At 41.6% G+C, this 18,322-nt stretch overlaps 1 protein-coding gene and 1 long non-coding RNA gene across 25 annotated transcripts in view; one reads left to right on the forward strand and one right to left on the reverse strand.

Moving 5' to 3' along the window:
* The window catches only part of MACF1 (microtubule actin crosslinking factor 1), a 341,210-nt gene that overhangs the window by 166,680 nt on the left and 156,208 nt on the right, over window positions 1-18,322 (reverse strand). The window lies entirely within an intron of this gene.
* LOC140602387 (uncharacterized) lies at window positions 12,609-15,264 on the forward strand. Its single transcript, XR_012005329.1, has 3 exons — window positions 12,609-12,799; window positions 13,717-13,873; window positions 14,739-15,264. It is a non-coding gene; the product is annotated as an uncharacterized lncRNA (long non-coding RNA).

Genomic DNA, 18,322 nt, shown 5'->3' on the forward strand with positions numbered 1-18,322 from the left:
GCTCTTGGGAGATCCAAGGTTGGCAGAGCTTGAGATGACAACTGCAACACACATTCATTCTCTTTGGTTGTCAAAGGGATGCAAGTTAAAACCCCAAAAGAGGTCATTTTTCACCTATCAAGAACAGGGAGAGTTTTTTGTAATGACACTGTTCAGTACTGGAGAGAACACCCAACCCCAATTCTCACACACCACACAGGTGAGGGAGAGTCCACACGACAGAACTCCTCCAGATGGCAGTTTTTGAATCAAAAGTCTTAAAATACACATACACAATAGGAAACCATCAGAGATACACACACAAAAAAGTTTATACCAGAATGCTTATCAAAATATGATAAACATTACAGTAAAAACTGTAGAGCTTCAACTCTAATAAAGGATTGATTGGTTACAAATTAAGAGCACGTACACATGGTAGATGTCTTTGTAGGAGTTAAAAAAGTATTTTACCTTTTATATATCTGTCCCAATATTAAGGATACGGGAAAATGATCACCATATTTCATGAAAAGAAAAAGAATACAAAATAATATACAATGATAGTGGTTTGTATAAAAGATATACTGACTACCTAAGTATATAGTCATATGTATATAAATACACATACATATGCAGAGGGCATGTGGTAAATGCACATGTGTACATGAGAGTAAATAAGGGTAAGTACAAGAGAGAAAGACACGAAACCAGTCATCACAGGTATCTCTAAATGGTAGCATTAGAGGTGATGTTTATATTTTCCAATTTTTTTTATATGTGTGCATTTTTACAAGAAAAAAACTTTATTTTATGAAACTGCCAAATCTAGCAAAGGAACTACTTTAGAGAGAAGATTCTGTGGTACAGAAGGAAATCCATGCCTTTGGTTCCATGCAGACCCGGGCTTAAATGTCAACTTCATCAACTTCACCAACTGTAAGCTCATAACACCTCAGTCATAACATCTATAAAGTGGGAATAATACCTGAGACAAGGTTTTAGGACTGTCTCGGGATTGCTGTGATAACCAACAAGATTATATAGTAAAGACCTAGTCCAAACACAGGGCTATGTGTGCTCTTCCTTGCATGGATGATGGCTCTTCCTTCAACTCTTACTCCCACATAATATTAAATGTTATCTTTAATTATTGGCTTTTATTTCATACATTTTATCTTATCTCCCCTAGACTATAGGTTTCCTGAGGAGCCAGTACCACATCTTCATAGTCAGAACTATCTAAAATTCCAGGCAGCCCCTATGAGGAAGAGTTCCTCAACATGGTGTGTTCAAGCAGAAGTGGGGATATTGTAGAAGAAACAACCTCTAACTCTGAGACTCAGCGATCACAGTGCTTCCATATATCACCCACACACCTAGTATTGTGCTGGTCATATGCTGGATATTTACATGCTTAATATAATCACTTAGTTTAAAAATAAAACAATAAACAAATGTAAAAAAATAAGATAAACGAACATATTTTGGGGTAAGGCCCACCTAGAACTCTGCAAACTTACTTATTAGTAAATTCAAAACAGTGTGTAGTATAACCAAACAAGTTTGAACTAACATCAACAATGGTTGTCTCTCCTGGAGTGGGACTATGGATAATTTTCTTTTTACCTTTCTTCAGACTTTAAATAATGAACATATTTTACTTTTATAATGAGAGCTACAAAATAACCTTTCTCAATAAGACAGAGTAACTAATAACTAAGCCTTTGAGTCAGAGAGACATGCATTTGAGAGGAGGTACTTAGCAGGAATGTAACCTCAGGCAAATTACTTAAGCTTTTTGCACCCTATCTTCCCCATATTTTTTTTCCATATTTTTTTTTAAAGATTTTATTTATTTATTCATGAGAGACACACACACAGAGAGAGAGAGAGAGAGAGAGAGAGAGAGAGAGGCAGAGACATAGGCAGAGGGGGAAGCAAGTTCCATGCAGGAAGCCCGATGTGGGACTCGATCCCGGGTCTCTAGGATTACGCCCTGGGCTGAAGGAGGCACTAAACCGCTGAGCCATTCAGGCTGTCTCTATCTTCCCCATATTTAAAATAGAAAATAACTTTCTCATAGTGTCATTATAAGGATGAAATAAAGTGATATAGGTAATATGCCTAGGGTATGTGCATTTCTTTCCCATCATAAGAAAACAGCATGCCCAGCACAATTTTGGGGCCAGGTGTTTTGGGCAGGGAAGGCGCAGGCATGTTAGTAGAACACCTGTCTCTCAGCTATCTCCATCAGGTGTGGCACTGTGAAAGGAGTAGCCTCCCTGGTGATCAGTACAAGGGGGCAATCAACAATAGGTCACTTCCCAGTCTTTGAATGTTAAATTTATAAACTCAAGTCCTAGTAGATAAGATTAAATATCAGGTGAAGATATTCTAAATTCAGAAAAACACAGGGCCAGGAACTTTAATACTCTATTAGGAAAGCTGAAGACAACTAAATATCACTAAGGTGTCTGAAGAAAGACTAAGGGAACAAGAGTATGGGTAGTCTGCATGGAGTCTAGAAAGGGGAAATCAATGCATGATGCCGCCAAGACTGTAATGGCAAAATGGTGGTCTAACTAGTAGATTCCAGGACTCTCATCCCCTTGATAAGTGCATTTCTACAGGAGAAATCAGGCTGCCAAACTTTGATGATTCCAGTTAGTGAGATCACCCTACAAACCTATCCATTCTACCCACCGTGTCTTTGCTCTGAATCCATGTTCACCTAACAACCTTTAGATTAGTATTTGCTCACGATACAGATATCTTAAAGCAACAAGATACACTGAGTGGTCTAATACTGTACCACTTGGCAGTTACAACTCATATTATAAATTAATTAATTTATATCAGTTAATCTCTAGCAAGTATGATCACTGTAAGTCAATCCCCTAAAACCCAGTCAACTCCAAGTATGCTTAAAAAGGAATGTACATAGTTGCAAAATGGAGGGCCCAAAACAATGGATCATGGTACCCAAGCCATCATCCTGTGACTCCAATGAAAACAGTCCCTCCCTACTACCAATTCTATTGCTTCTCCTTAACAACACTTTGAGATGCTTATTTCAGTGGCTATATACCACCCACCACTGACAGATCCTAGCACTTCCACTGCAGCCATTTCACATACATATTAAAGCAAAACACGGTCAGGAACAGGATATGCTGAAGTGAAAAGGAATAGAATTTGAATAAACAAGAAAAAATTTGAGTATCTGGGTTCTTTATTCAAAAAAATTACATTTGATTAATTAGTATTGTATGTCCAATACAACTACAGTCAATCTTGGATGGCATCCTATCTGCCAATCATAGTATCTTGTATATTGCACCAAAAATAGTTCAATGAACAGCTTTACTTCAGATTCCCTACACAGCGATAATGAGACAGGGAAATGTCTGGATCCCTCAGGGAAAGGAAAAATACTCTATTTGGATTAGGGCCCTTCCTAGACTGTGAACTGGATGAGAAAAATGGGATTATCATCACAACCATCTCAGTAATTAAATTGGGCTTTTGTCCATCTCTTCATGGAATGCTCCCACATGGAGTGCACAGTGCTGTCCTTGGGGCTAAACAGAAGCTTTAACTTAATCTCCCAAATGCAGAATCCTGGCTTCAGCGTCAAGGAGCTTTCTCCCTTATCTGGGTTTTATTTTATTTTATTTTATTTTATTTTATCATTTTATTTTATTTTTTTATTACTTACTTACTTACTTACTTACTTTATGTATGTATGTATGTATGTATGTATGTATGTATGTATTTATCTGAGAAAGAGTGAGCAAGCCCAAGCAAGCCAGGGAAGGGAGAGGCAGAGAGAAACTTTAACAGACTCTCCACCTGGGTGTGTAGCCTGACAGGGGGCTTGATCCCACAACCTTGAGATCATGACCTGAGCTGAAACCAAGAGTCAGACACCCAAATGACTGTACCATCCATGCAACCCATCTCATCTGAATGTTTAAGAAGAAGCCATCTGGAGAGGACAGCCTCAACACCATCCCAGAGACTATGCATGTCTACCTGAATTGTCTTTCAACCCACATTTCCCAAACCTTGATTAATTCCTTCTCTGAGGTATATCTAGAAACTTAGTGTGTTCCTAATAATTCAATAAGTATTTATTGAACAACATCATCTGTGCTTAACAGTATTCCAGATACCACGGAGAAGAACAAAGTCAAACACCATTTGTTCATTCTGTTACTTCTTTGACAACCACTATATTCTAGGAACTGTGGTTAAGTTCTTGGTATTTCAAAATAAAAAGGTCAAACACTGGGGCTCCTGGCTGGCTCACTCATTAGAGCATGGGACTCCTGATCTCAAGATTGTGAGTTTGAGCCCCATGTCAGGGGTAGAGATTACTTTAAGAAAATAAAATCTTAAAAAAAAAAAAAAAGTCTAACACCAATTATTTATTCTGTTGTTCCTTGACAACCACTATATTCTAGAAGCTATGTTTAAGTTCTTGGTTTCTCAAGATAAAAAGCACAACCTCAGGCCTCAAGCCCAAGCAATTTAGCAGTATGCCTCACAGAGGAGAGGGGTGAATGATGGGACAGAGGTAAGCAAGCAATCCAGACTAGCAAGGCCAAGGAACCTCTCTGGGATGACATTTATGCTCAGTTTCAAGATATAAATAGAAGTTATCCAGGTGAAAAGAGGGAAATAAAAAAAATAGACATGCTTGTCTTCAAAGAATTTAGGTGATGGCCACCCTATCTGGCTAAAATAAGACTATCCCAAATATAAGGCCTTTCCCAATTTTCCCAAATGATAATAGATGGATGGGAGAGAGGAACGGAGAAAGGGAAGCTCTCTGGTCCTCTTGAATATATAAACTTTTAGAAGGTTATTTATGTATATATACATATTTAAAATTAAGCAGTGTATCTAATGCATTAATTTAGAATTAATGTCACTTGCTGTGATGAACACAGGTGTTATATGAAGCATTGAATTACTGTATGATACACCCAAAACTAATATTATATTGTATGATAACTAACTGGAATTTAAATAAAATTTTTTAAAATTCAAATTAATGTATTTTCTACTTTTACATTTCATAAAACCATGTTATTCAAACTCTTTACATGCATCTTTGGCATCAATGTTTTTTCATCAATAAAGCTACTTAAAAAAAATAAACTACTTTTTGAGTGAATAGTCTAGAAAACATTGTTTTTATTTCTTATTAAGATTTCTGAGACACAATGGTACCTTTCTGGATCCATGTTGCTACTGGAAATTTTATCCCCAGTCACAGGAATACAGTTGTATAACACTGGATTAGGGTTTTTTTCCCCATTCATTCATCCTATTGGTATTTATTTATGATTTCTATAATATGAACACTTGCTGTGTGTGTTTTTATAAGTGATGTGAATTATTTTTTTAAACTTCTAATGTGATTAAGACTTATACACAATACATTCAACGCTTCAAATTAGGATGCTTATATTCTCAGAAACAATATAACTAAAACTGTCTTAGGTTTCTTTGTCTCTCTTTTTTGTTTAACCAATTATGTGGGTTGATCTCTATAAAAGTTGATATCGACTGAACTAGCCAGATGGTGACACAAATTCATTCATCATTTTTCATGAACTGACTGTAATTTCACTGGGAGCCCAATAACAAGAAAAACTTTATAAAAGGTCAAATACAAAGGGGATCCCTCTTTTCTTGTATGTACCATATGTGGTAGGTTATGCTGAAGGCCCCAAAAAAGCAACCATAATACTATTTACTAATAGTGATATCCAGCAGAGGATCTCAGCAGAATGAAAAGTTAGTATGGGTTAGAGTGATTAAAAAAAAAAAAAGTATGATTTAAACTTATCCTTAAAGGATATAGAATAGACAAAGAGAAAGAAGGTAAGAATTATAGGTAGAAAGTAGATGTAAACAAAGACTAGAAGTTGAAATAAGTTGAAACTGGAATAGACAATTGAGGGGTTGATCCATTAAGATAGGTAGGTTCAAGAGGAAAATTGACACAGGAGAGAAGATTAGATAGATTATAGAGGGTTGGAAGATTAGGCTGTGAAGTTTGGACCTTGTAAGTTTAGATAAGTCTCAGAGAATGGGACTAGAAGTAGTGAGCAAATAGTTGATTCTCATGTCCTGAAGTTTCTAGATGAACTCATGCCATGACAGAGAGGGCATCGGACTGAAAACTTCCACCTGAGGAGCAGGTGAGGGCCCGGTGCAGTCGTTCACAACATGCTTGGCTAGTTAGAGGGCTCTAACGACAGCTGCGTTTATTACCAACATCTGAGTTAGGTAATGGTCAAGGGGTGTTCCTTTCAGCATTCAAATTCAGAGTCTTGGAGGGCTTTTGAAGGAAATCTTAGGTCATAAAATATCGGGATCCTTCAATTCTACTAAATATTGGTATGCTGCTCTCCGAATATCAGTTCTATTTTATACCTCCACACACAGGGTGCAAAGAGATTTTCCATCACTCTATACCCTCATCTGCACTTGGGATTTTCAGACTTTATTTTCTAATGGGAATAAATTGCTAACTGGTTTTGATATTCACATCTTTGATTACTAGAGAGAAAGACCTGAATATGAGGCAACTGGGCTGCCTTTTGTGTGAATTTCTTATTCCTGGGTTTTCCCCTTATTTTTCTATGAGGGTGTTTACCTTTTTCTTATTTGGTAGGGACTTTTTATTTTTTATTTTTTTTAATTTTTATTTATTTATGATAGTCAGAGAGAGAGAGAGAGAGAGAGAGAGGCAGAGACATAGGCAGAGGGAGAAGCAGGCTCCATACACCGGGAGCCCGACGTGGGACTCGATCCGGGGTCTCCAGGATCGTACCCTGGGCCAAAGGCAGGCGCCAAACCGCTGCGCCACCCAGGGATCCCTGGTAGGGACTTTTTAAATAATACTAATAACTAGCATTGTTTGAGCTAATACATAAAATTCTCACAACTCTACAAAGTATATTCTACTCTTATCCTCAATTTACAAATAAGGAAACTGTATCACAGAGAAGTTAAGTAACTTGCCCCAAGGTCACTGCTAGCAAGTATTAGAGATGGAATTCAAACTGCCAATCTGGCTCCACACTCTTAACCGCCTTACTTGTACAGTATTACATCCTTTTTCAGAATACGTATTATACAATAATTACCACTATTTTTCTTAACTTTCCATTTGAAATGGAAAATTTCAAATGCATGCAAAAAGAAACTAAATACTGTATTGAACTCCTAGGTACTCATCACCCAGTTTCAGCCATTTCAACTCAAGGCTAATCTTGTTTCATCTACCCTCTTCCCACTTCACCCTCCCCTATTATTATGAAGCAAACCCACACCCATGGCATTTCTTCCATAAACACTTCAGTAAGCATCTCTGAAACATGACTGTTTTTTCCCTTAAAAAAAGATTTTATTTTTAAGTACTCTCTATTCCCAATATGGGGCTCAAACTTGGAACCCCAAGATCAAGAGTCATTCACTCTATCAATTGAGTCAGTGAGGCACCCCAATAAGAAAGGTGCTTTTTCTTTTTCTTTTTTTTATTTTTTAAGTAATCTCTATACCCAACATGAGACTTGAACTTACAACCCTGAGATAGGGAGTCACATGCTCTACTAACTGAGCCAACCAGGCGTCCCTAAATCAGGAGGACTCTTTTTAACATAACCATACCACCATGTTATATCTAAAATTCATGATGATTCTTTAGTAATAATTTTTGAAAAAGAAGGAAGTCCTTTCTTATACAAAACACTTGACTTTAACTGTTACATTCTTCTAATAGGATGATCTGGTTAATTTTGCTTTCTTCTTGCAATACAAAGCCAATATTAGTAAAATAACTCCCTGTAATTAAAGAGGAGAAATGGGAAAGGGATACTTGTAAACTAAAAAGGCTGAGCCCAGAAACTAATATACCAACCAATTTCCCTCTCATCACTTCTAGCCTCCAGTGTTATCTTACTATTCATTGTAGGGACTCTAAAGTTTTGTGGCAAGGACACTGGTATACAGCCAGATTCTTCATTTGACAGAACCCGCCAACAGTGTGGACAGGAGACTGGCATGGGAGCCAAGACAGGGAGGGGGGAAGGGATTTTCAGTAATTTTCCTTGTTCCAGTAAGCCAGGCATCATGTATATCGATGGCAGCTGGGGGTAGGGAGTCCTCCTGAGAGAAGGTCTGTGCCTGACACTCCCGCTCAGCTCCAAATCCTAGGCCACTTAGCATTCTGAAAAACATTTTTTGTTAGCTGGTCCCTGTCATCCTATTTCTGCATTAACTATTTCCTGACAAGGGAAGGATCAACTATCACAGGTGAATAGGAAAGGAGACCTTTTGTCTTCACTTATCTAATACCCACACTCAGCAAGAATCAGAATCAGTTCCCATTCATTTCTCTCTATCCCAAAAAGAAACGGAACCCATGGCGAAGTTCATCCAGCCACAGCCTGGTCCCATGGCCATCAATATGCCCTGGGTGGATCAACAGGAAAGACGATGCAGCCTGAGTTATGCCAAGGACAGACCCTTTCCCGAGGAGGGTTACTACTCTGACATATTTAAAACAAAACAAGCACAAAAAAGCAAACCAAGAAAATCAACTCCGTGGAACTGCCAACTGTCTCCTCTTTAGGAAGGAGCTGGAGTATGACCAGCAGCTGCTCTTCTGACCCCTGTGTCCTCCCTGGGCTCTCACACTCTCCTGTCTGATGTTCTCTTGCCTGGAGTCTCCACCCACATCTTACAGAAGGCCTGTGGCGTCAGGACATACCACCTCTGTCTCCCTGGCCACTGCTGTCCTCAAGGCCTGGGAACAGCCTGCTGCTAAGGGAGCAGCTCCCTTAAGACAGTTCCTGTGAGAGCCAGTGAGGATTTCATGCCTCCTGGCCTAAAGGACTTGCATTCTGAAGGGACTTCACACTTAATCTTGAGAAGTTAGTCCTTATCTGTGATACAAGATGATCAATCTGTGTTCCTGCTTAACACGACGGACATGGACCCTCGGAGATGTATCAGTCATCTGAGCAGACGCTCTGTCACTGAGGTTTTCAGCCTGGGCTGTAACTGAGTGGTCCGGCTATGTCTGCTCTGAAAGGGTAAAAGGGATGGGATGCCCAGAAAACACCACACACCAATTTAACTCACAAACTGAACAGCCAAAGAATCACCCTGCTGCCAATACTGCTGAACTACAGATCATGGTCCAATATGTTTCTCCCACCAATCTTTTCCTTGAGACTCTGCCCAGGGTTATTCAGATCTTTCCCTTCTCAGAGTGGAGACCCCAGACTAAAACTGCCTGGTCCCCTATGGTCTGTTACCTAGAATTGATTTCCACTAGGAGTTCCTTCAAATTTTACACTCCAAACTTTCTAAAAATCTTACACTTACTTAAAAGCATGTTTCCGAAAACATTATGGTGCCTCCGAACTTCAACTTTCATGCCAAAGGTACCAAAAGAGCAATCAGCTCAGCAAAACTGCTCTGTATCCATTCCACACACACAAAGGTAAGAGCTCAAATACTCGTACACTCCACCCTAGCAGCCTCCATTGCTTTCCTTCCTATCTTCTCTCTCTCCCTTCCTCCCTGCCCCCAACACACATTTTTATATGGAAAAGTCTACTGGTGGAGGCCTTGCCCAACCATATAATGAGTATTTTCAATGGCCACACTTCCCTCCAGCTGTTGAGAGTCTCTAAACTCTGTAATATCAAAGGGCACTTACATGAGCCTATCCATGGAGCAATTCATCCCCAAAGAGAACATTTTAAACACAGATCAAGCATAAGAGATTGTGTCTCTACTCAGCCTCATGCTGTTGGCTGGTAAGCAGGGCATCACTATGTAGGCTACATCCTGGCTTTGCAGACACCAGGGCAGCTGGCCACAGCCTTAGCAAGGAAATGCCCTCCTTCATCTCCCACCATTTGCTGCTGATCCTAAAGCTTTTATTTCTTCTGGGGCAGAAGCTGACATGCCAACAAAAGTTTTTCTTTTTTCTTTTTTTAAAGATTTTATTTATTTATTCATGAGAGACAGAGAGAGAGAGAGAGAGGCAGAAACACAGGCAGAGGGAGAAGCAGGCTCCATGCAGGAAGCCTGGCGTGGGACTCGATCCCGGGACTCCAGGATCATGCCCCAGGCTGAAGGCAGGCGCTAAACCGCTGAGCCATCCAGGGATCCCCAAGTTTTTCAATCATTGGTGAATTATAACTTCAGTCACCCACACAATCACATGCTTACATCCAGACCCTGTGCCACCCAGTGTCTTGCTGGGTCTTCTTCCCCTCTCAGTGAGTAGATCTCTTGAATGTCTACTTCCTCCTTGACCCTGAAAGCATTCACAGCACCCACCATCATCACCACAGCCACCTATGCCTCAATATATACCTCACAAACAAAAGTCCAACAAGAACACAAACTTTTTCTAGCCTTGAACCTTTAAACTACCCTAACTCCCCTCCCTGGAGCAATCTCCAGATAATTCTGTGCGCTTCTCCTCTAATGCTGGAGTTAGGAACCAAAGGAAGATTGCCCCTCTCCACCTGTATGAATATCGGATGGGTGTTGTCATTAGCAGCATCCCCACAGGAGCAGGATTAAATCAGCTCCTAGGAACATCACTCTCCAGGGAAGAACAATCACGTCGGTGAGAGCCATCTCTCCCCGAATCCCTTCAACACCCTCCACGCCTCCCACACTCACTTAGCAGGTGCAGCCAGGCCTCCTCTCATCCTTTCTACTACACCACAACTTCCTGTAGCAGGGAAGCTGATAAACAGACCTGCCTGAGAAAGTTAAGTGGTACCTAGCACGGCACGTTGAAAGATAACCCCACCAGATAGCTCGAGTAATTATGCTGCGTGGTTACCTGGAATCAGGGATTCCCTAAAGACAACAAAAGACTTGGTTTCAAGCATCAAGGGGCAGACCTTAAACAGACTCCGTTTGCCAAACCCAGTCACTAACTCCTGGTACGTGATGCAGGTAAGCTTGCAAAGAAGCACCAAGATCCTCGCCACTTAGCACACTCCACTTTAGTAAGTTTGAGGGCCAGGAATCCAAATGTGAACGTAGCCCACCCACCTCTTCCAGACCCCACAATGGGGCATGACTTGCCTCCAAAGAAAGGGTGCCATCCTCCTCCGAGAAGGATGTAGAGGTCTTTTCAGGTTCTGTGTCTCTAGGTTGAGCCCCACGTAAATGTGGCCCATCACTGCCATAACCAGAGGAGGAGGGCAAAATGCTCACAGTCCTGCCGCTGATGGATAAATCACTCTGAGAAGTAGGCAGTCTGGGACCCTGGGGGGGGACTCGGCCCACGCTGGGGGGTTCTGTGCATCTGTGGCCTCTTGACTGGTCCAGCAGGGATGAAGGAACAGAAGGTTCTGCAATCCAGGAGCCTGTGTGAGGGGTGCTGCAAATAGCCATGGTTCCTGCCCCCCGACACCAGCCCTCTGAATGGTGGTTTTGAGTCTCTGCGTTGGTGGTGGGGTGGTCTGTTCTGGGGAAAGTGCTGCTCCGATGTCCAAACCGAGTCCCCCCTTTCCCCACTGCAGCCTCTCCTTGCAAAGGCAGCAGCACAGCCCTGCTGCTGCAGGATGCTGTCCTCGGAAATTCCACCAGTTGGCTCACTGACTTCTCACAGTTCCTTTCTGCTGGGTTATCAAGCAGGTGAGCGATGACAGTCATCCCTTCTTCCAGGGAATCCCAGACTCCTCCGGCAACTGATGACTCATTCTCTAACAAAAGGTGAGCAGTCTGGATCTCCCCCTGGAATCTCTCCTTCACCTGCACGATCATCCCCTGATCACCCACCCCTGAGCTGGGGGCCGAGTCCCGAGGCAGCGAAACGTCTGCGGGGGGATGCTCTACCCCTCCTGCCCCTTCTTCCTTTTGGAGACTCACTGTTAACTTCAGTTGGGTTTCTGTCTCTTCGATGACTCTGGTTCCTTCCGAGGGTTCTTCCTCATGAGACACCTCTGGAGTAGGGGTTTTCTTCCCCCTCCACTTCCTTTTAAACCGAAGCCTTTTCTTAGGAGATATGGGAGCCTTCTCAGGAATAGCTAGTGAATCTTTCGGCTCTTTAACACAGCCCAGTGAATTTCCCATCGCCTTCCTCTCCTAATCTCATCAAAAACGCAGCTAAGCCGGTCCTGGTATCCCAGAGAAATCCCAACCTTGGCTTCATCGGATTCGATGCACATTGAAAAACACGCACTATGCCGGCAATCCCTCCAATTCTTTCTCCCTCCCTCCCCGCCTCTCTGTCTCTCTCAGCCGCTGCCGATTCAGACAGCCATCTTACAGGCTCAGAGCTGCAACAAGACAAATTCAAAGCATCTCACTGCAGTTCAGAAATCACTTGACCTAAAAGCAGACAGAAACCGGATTGGCTGCTGCTTCCTCTCTCCAAATATGAGGTAATTGGAGCACTGCCCTCAGAAACACAAACAGAAAGCAAAAAGGAGCTAGAAACCAGGGGAGGGGAAAACCTCCGGAGGGTGGGGAGAAGGGGGTGGGATGTAAGAGTAAAGGGGAAAGGGAGGGGAAAGCGGGAAGGCCACGGAAGAAGGGTACATGAGGGGGGGGGAGGAGGAAGAGGAGGAGGAGGAGGAAGAGGCGAGGAGGAGGAAGAACAAGCAAACCAGCCTGCTGCTACCAGCCGGGCAGGGAAGGGCCAAGAAGAACCAGGGCTGGAGACGCTGCCATTATTGCCACCCCCAGACTGTGAATGGAAAGAGATTTCAATTGTTGTTCCAGGATGTCCAAAAGGAAATATCAAGCCATGCAGGTACATGTTCAAATTTTTCTGGTCAGAATAATAAGATTATTCTAAACAAAATATAATCTGAGCCTCCTCCTCACAGTTAAGGCGCAGACTTTAAAGATCTAGCTTCATAGAGTATTTATTGCCCTCTTCCTTGCCTTCCCAGAGAGAGACAGAAGAGAGAAAGACAACAGATAGATCCGTCAATTCTGTTAGCCAATGACAAAGAGGGGACACTCAGAAATGGGTTGAGTATTGTGTAAGGAAGCTCCATGAAAAAGGATATAGCTTCCAAATACAACAGAGAAGCTCCATCTCTGCTGCACAAGAGTTGACACAGGTGCTCAGCAGTAATGTCTCTGGCTGACATTTTTCTCCCCAGCATTTGTTAGGTGCCAAGCACTGTGCTAAGCTATGCTTTACCTCATTTAATTCTGACGGTAACCATTATCGGTCAAAACTGCTCTTTTCGGTAGGTTTGCTCGGGGCTACCCGGCTGGTAACTGGTGAAGCCTGTAGGCAAACTCCTATTTAAGACTTTTAATTTTAACCTCATGTTACACTGTGTTCTAACTGTGGCAGGGACAGGTGTGTCCTCAGTTAGGTAAAACAGGAAGGTACCCACTGTTCTGAATTGTCAACTAGACTCACATGGACCAAGGGTTCAAACAGAGAACACTAGCTGTTGGGAGTAAGAGAGGAAGTTGCTAAAATGAGGCCCAGGTGGTTTTTATCAAGTTGCAGTGGGGCAGGAAGTCTGAACTCAAGTCTTAGAAGTTGGATTCAAAAATCCCCGTTACATCAATGGGATTCACTCACCTCAGTCTTTAGTACAGTGTCTGACAGATGACACAAGACCCCAACCCAAGGGGCTCTGGATGGAGTGGGAAGAGGTTGTATGTGCTTCTTCCCGACTGCCACTGTTTATTCTACGCCAACAGGATCCAGACCCCACAGCCTGGCTCTGTGTAAGTCCTGCCCGCCTCTCCTGGAGTCCTGAGAAATGGCCTCCACATAAGGAAAGCAGCAAGAGATCCTAAAGCAACAGCTCCTTCACAACTGCTCCTGAGCCCCTGCACCCACCTTGCCTCCACTGAGGTAAGTGTTTCTCCCCAGGCCTTCTCCTACAGCTGAGTGCAAAGCCGCAGCACCATCTTATGTTGGTCATAAACCATAGCAAGAAACCAAACAAGGAGACCAGCATGGGAAAGAAACTCACTCAGACTACAGGAAATCATTTAATCAGCACAATAACCCTGACATCATAATTCTCTAGGCAGGCACCAGCCCTTCGCTCCTCCAATAAAGAGAACTACAACTATAGAACTTCCTAGATGTGCATCCAAAGGCCCAAGCTTGAATTTTATTCGTGAAATACAAGCAAATCAAATTCCTGAAACCGCTCGACTCCAGGGCAAGAAAGACAGCTGCTTAGTCTGCCGGCTGCTGACACAGAGGCCTGACAAAGTCTAGCATATTTATTTCTATGAGCCTTTTCTTTTTTAAACTTCTTACGTATGTTGGACAAATCAGGCCTTCATTTCTTTCTGCTCCAGAGGAAAACTGGCCTAAGGAAGGAGCAGAGCTTTCTGTAATGTAGGCATAGGTGCCAATTCCCAGCTCCAGGAACTTCATAGCTAAGTAACTACCTAACTTGCTTGGGTGGTGCAGTTTCCTTACCTGTAAAATGTGGATCCTACATCCTGCATAAGGGGGCGCGAGAGGGCTGATGAGACAACCCCTACAAATAGTCCTAGGCTCAGTGCCCAGTCTATAGTAAATCCCTTTGCTTCCCATTTGTTATTTATTAAGCTACAAGACAGAAGACACTCAACCACCACCACCACTAGGATCCTAATATACTCTTTCTTGATTAGGCTTTTAGGAAAGTAGATCTGTTCTAGGGTCCAAAGTTTAGGTGCTTTTTTCTTCCCCCTTGCTTGTTTTTTCTTTTATTTTTAAGCAATCTCTATACCCAACATGAGGCTCGAGTTTACAACCCCGGGATCAAGAGTCACTCGTTCCACAGACTGAGCCAGCCAGGCACCCTGAGTCTTGTTTGACTTCACACGGGCTCTGCTTCCACTATTCCACTAAGTAAGTTAACTCTGATCACCAAGACCTCCCCCTGGACCTTTTTCTCATCTCGCCTGCACTCTGAACACACAGCCTTCTGGGAAAGCAGCCGACCAGGGGTGACTAGGACACAGACATTCTGCAGGTCTTCTGCTCTAGCTTTTTTTAGTTAACTGTTTACTGCCCACAGTTCTCCCATGGATACAGCCAGAGTGAACGAGCTCATTCATTCATTCCACAAACATGAATGGTGCCTCATCTATATGTCAAGTACCAAGTGCCACAAAGTGCACAAAAATGTAAATTTCGCATCTAAGCAGCTAAAACCACTTTTCACCTTAACTCTGAATTTTTTTTTAATTTCAGAGTGATAGATGTACCCTAGCATCTAATAAACATTTGAGAGTTGGAAAGCTAATTTTGTCAGATTCTGATTTTGAAGAATTTATTTTTAGAAAAACTATAAATCCTAACATTAAAACAAGTTTGGACAGAATCAAGAGACAAGAAACCCTATTATTTGGATCTGAAAGTGTAACCCAAAAATGTCAGTTGGACTGTTTCAGTTGCTCATCTGAACAATGAGCACTGGAAAATGGCCATCACAGTCTATTTATCTAGTTTAACCACCCCACAGCTTTGAGAAGATCAAATTCATAAAATATTCATTCATTTAACAAATATTTATTAAGCACCTGTTCTAAGCCAGGCAAAGAAGAGAACAAAAGAGAAAAAATCCATTATTAAGTTGGCATCCAACTACAGGGATCCAGACAACACATAAACATTCAAATAGAAGTAGGTGTTATCCAACACAACACTGTGTCACACGCTGCTTCTGATAGTAATCTGCCAAAATAAAGCGTATAATGCAGCAACTCCAGTCCAGGTATCTACCCAAAAAACACAAAAACAAAAAACAACAACAAAAACCCACTTTCCTATATGCATAAGGACAGATGTACACAGATGTTCACTGTAGCAATGAATGCCTTCTTCATACTGGTAAGAAATAAACTGCAAATAGCAGCTGTGTCACACAGCTGCAAGGGGCTCCACTCACAGTATAGTCTACATAAATTAGTTAAGATGAACAAATCAGATCCTCTTTTATCAACACAATAGACTTCAAAAACAAAGTTTAGTTTAAAAAAGAAAGAGTATATAGAAGATAGGACCTGTGTCAACTATAAAAACAGTACATGGTGTTTATGAATCCCTCATCTGTCATAAAGGTACAGAAGAATATATGGGAATGATCTACATCAACCTCAGGACAGTATTTACCCAGGGGGGTCAGAGGGAGCAAGAAAGTCGGTTGTATTAGAAATGTTTCATTAGGGATCCCTGGGTGGCTCAGCGGTTTAGTGCCTGCCTTTGGCCCAGGGCGCGATCCTGGAGACCCGGGATCGAATCCCACGTTGGGCTCTTGGTGCATGGAGCCTGCTTCTCCCTCTGCCTATGTCTCTGCCTCTCTCTCTCTCTCTCTCTGTGACTATCATAAATAAATAAAAATTTAAAAAAAAACATTAAAAAAAGAAATGTTTCATTAGCACCAACCATAGAGATTATAATGATTATTTTACTGATCCCCTAGCATTTGATAGCTCTATTCTACATTTCTATTTGGCTTTACATAGTTTTGGTGTCATCGGTAAGAACAGCTAACGGATACTCAATAACAAAAGACTAGAAAACAGCATAATCCATAACTAGCAAGAGACATGTCACACTCTCTCTGAAGCAAGACAAGGACAGTGGAGGCCCTATATAACCCTTTGTCAGCCAACCAAAAGCTTTCCAAGCAGGGAACCCTTCCCCACACTCCCAAACATTTAGCTAATATAGACAAACACCAAGTCATCAAGAACAGCAAAGAAAAGTAGTTGGAATTCATAGTTAGTTGCCTCTGAGAAGATACTCTGGCAGCAGAGCTTCCCCCTACGAAAAAGACAAAATAGTCATTCAGCTATGCTGAAATAGCAAACGGAGAAAAGCAGGTAGCTAACGTGCGTGCAGAAGACAGATGCAGCCAGAAGTATTTTATCTTCTAGTGAAATTGGTAACAGGGCAGAGTACAGTGAGCTAAGTCAAAGCTATGGGAAATACAAGGTGTTAATAATTATCACAAGTTGCTACCAATAACTGTTAATTATCGAGTACATCCTATGCTCCATCTCCCTGCCTCATACCTTCCTGCTTCTTTAAACCTCCGTCAAGTTATTTTATGATGCAGCTCTTCTCATTTCCCCGAATCATTTAGGTGAACTTGGACTGAGTCTGTGTCTAGTTCACTTTATATCTCTCAGGGACTCTACCTAGGACCCTGCTCATAGATGGTCCTCTGTAAATGTTTGTGAAATTCAGTTAAAGAATACATTTTCCTGTAAACTAAAACTACAAGATATCATTTCACACTTACTATGATGGCTATCATCAAAAGACAGACAATAACAAACCTTGACAAGGATGTGGAGAAATGAGAGTCCTCACAGATACTCTCCAAAGTATATATCCAAGGGAAATAAAAATAAATTAATTAATTAAATAAATAAAAAATAATAAATAAATACATACATCCGCACAGACTGGTACTCAAATATTCATAAATATTCATAAACATTATTTGTAATAGCCAAAATATGAAAACAACCCAAGAGTCCATCAACTGCTGAAAAGATAAACAAAATATATGGTGTATCTATGCCACAGATGAGTACGCAGCAATAAAAAGGAATAAAATACTGACACATGCTACAGCAGAGATGAACCTCAAAAATTTAATCCTAAGTAAAAGAGGCCAGACACAAAAGGGCACATATTCCATAATCCCATTTATGTGAAATGTCCAGGACAGGGAAATCTATAGAGACCGGAAATAGGTTGGTGGTTGCCTGAAGCTGGGGAGGAGAATGGAGGATGATGGTAAGCAGGCAGGAAGGGTGTTACTGGTATGGGGAAAATGTTCTAACATGTGGGTTATAGTGATGGCTGTAAAACCTGTAAACATCATTGAATTGTATAATAAATATGGGTCAATTTTTATGGTATGTAAATTATACCTCAAGAAAGTCATTTTTTAAAAGGAACATATTTTCCTAAAATAAACAAACAACAGAATGGCAACCAAAAAGGGGTTTTAAAATGGTTAACAAACTGGGGATCCCTGGGTGGCTCAGCAGTTTAGTGCCACCTTCAGCCCAGGGCGTGATCCTGGAGACACAGGATCGAGTCCCACATAGGGCTCCTGGCATGGGGCCTGCTTCTCCCTCTGTCTGTGTCTCTGCCTCTCTCTGTCTTTCATGAATAAATAAATATTTTTTTAGAAAATGGTTAACAAACTAATATGGAAGGGGAAGAAATAGGATGGAAGGAACAGGTATAGAAGCTAGACTTCATCTCATGTTTACTTTTAAAATGTCCATTTGGAACAACATAGATGGTCTATATAATGTGAAATAAAACTAAAAG

The sequence above is a fragment of the Canis lupus genome, chromosome 13 (assembly GCF_048164855.1).
Source record: "Canis lupus baileyi chromosome 13, mCanLup2.hap1, whole genome shotgun sequence".
Classification (NCBI taxonomy): Eukaryota; Metazoa; Chordata; class Mammalia; order Carnivora; family Canidae; genus Canis; species Canis lupus.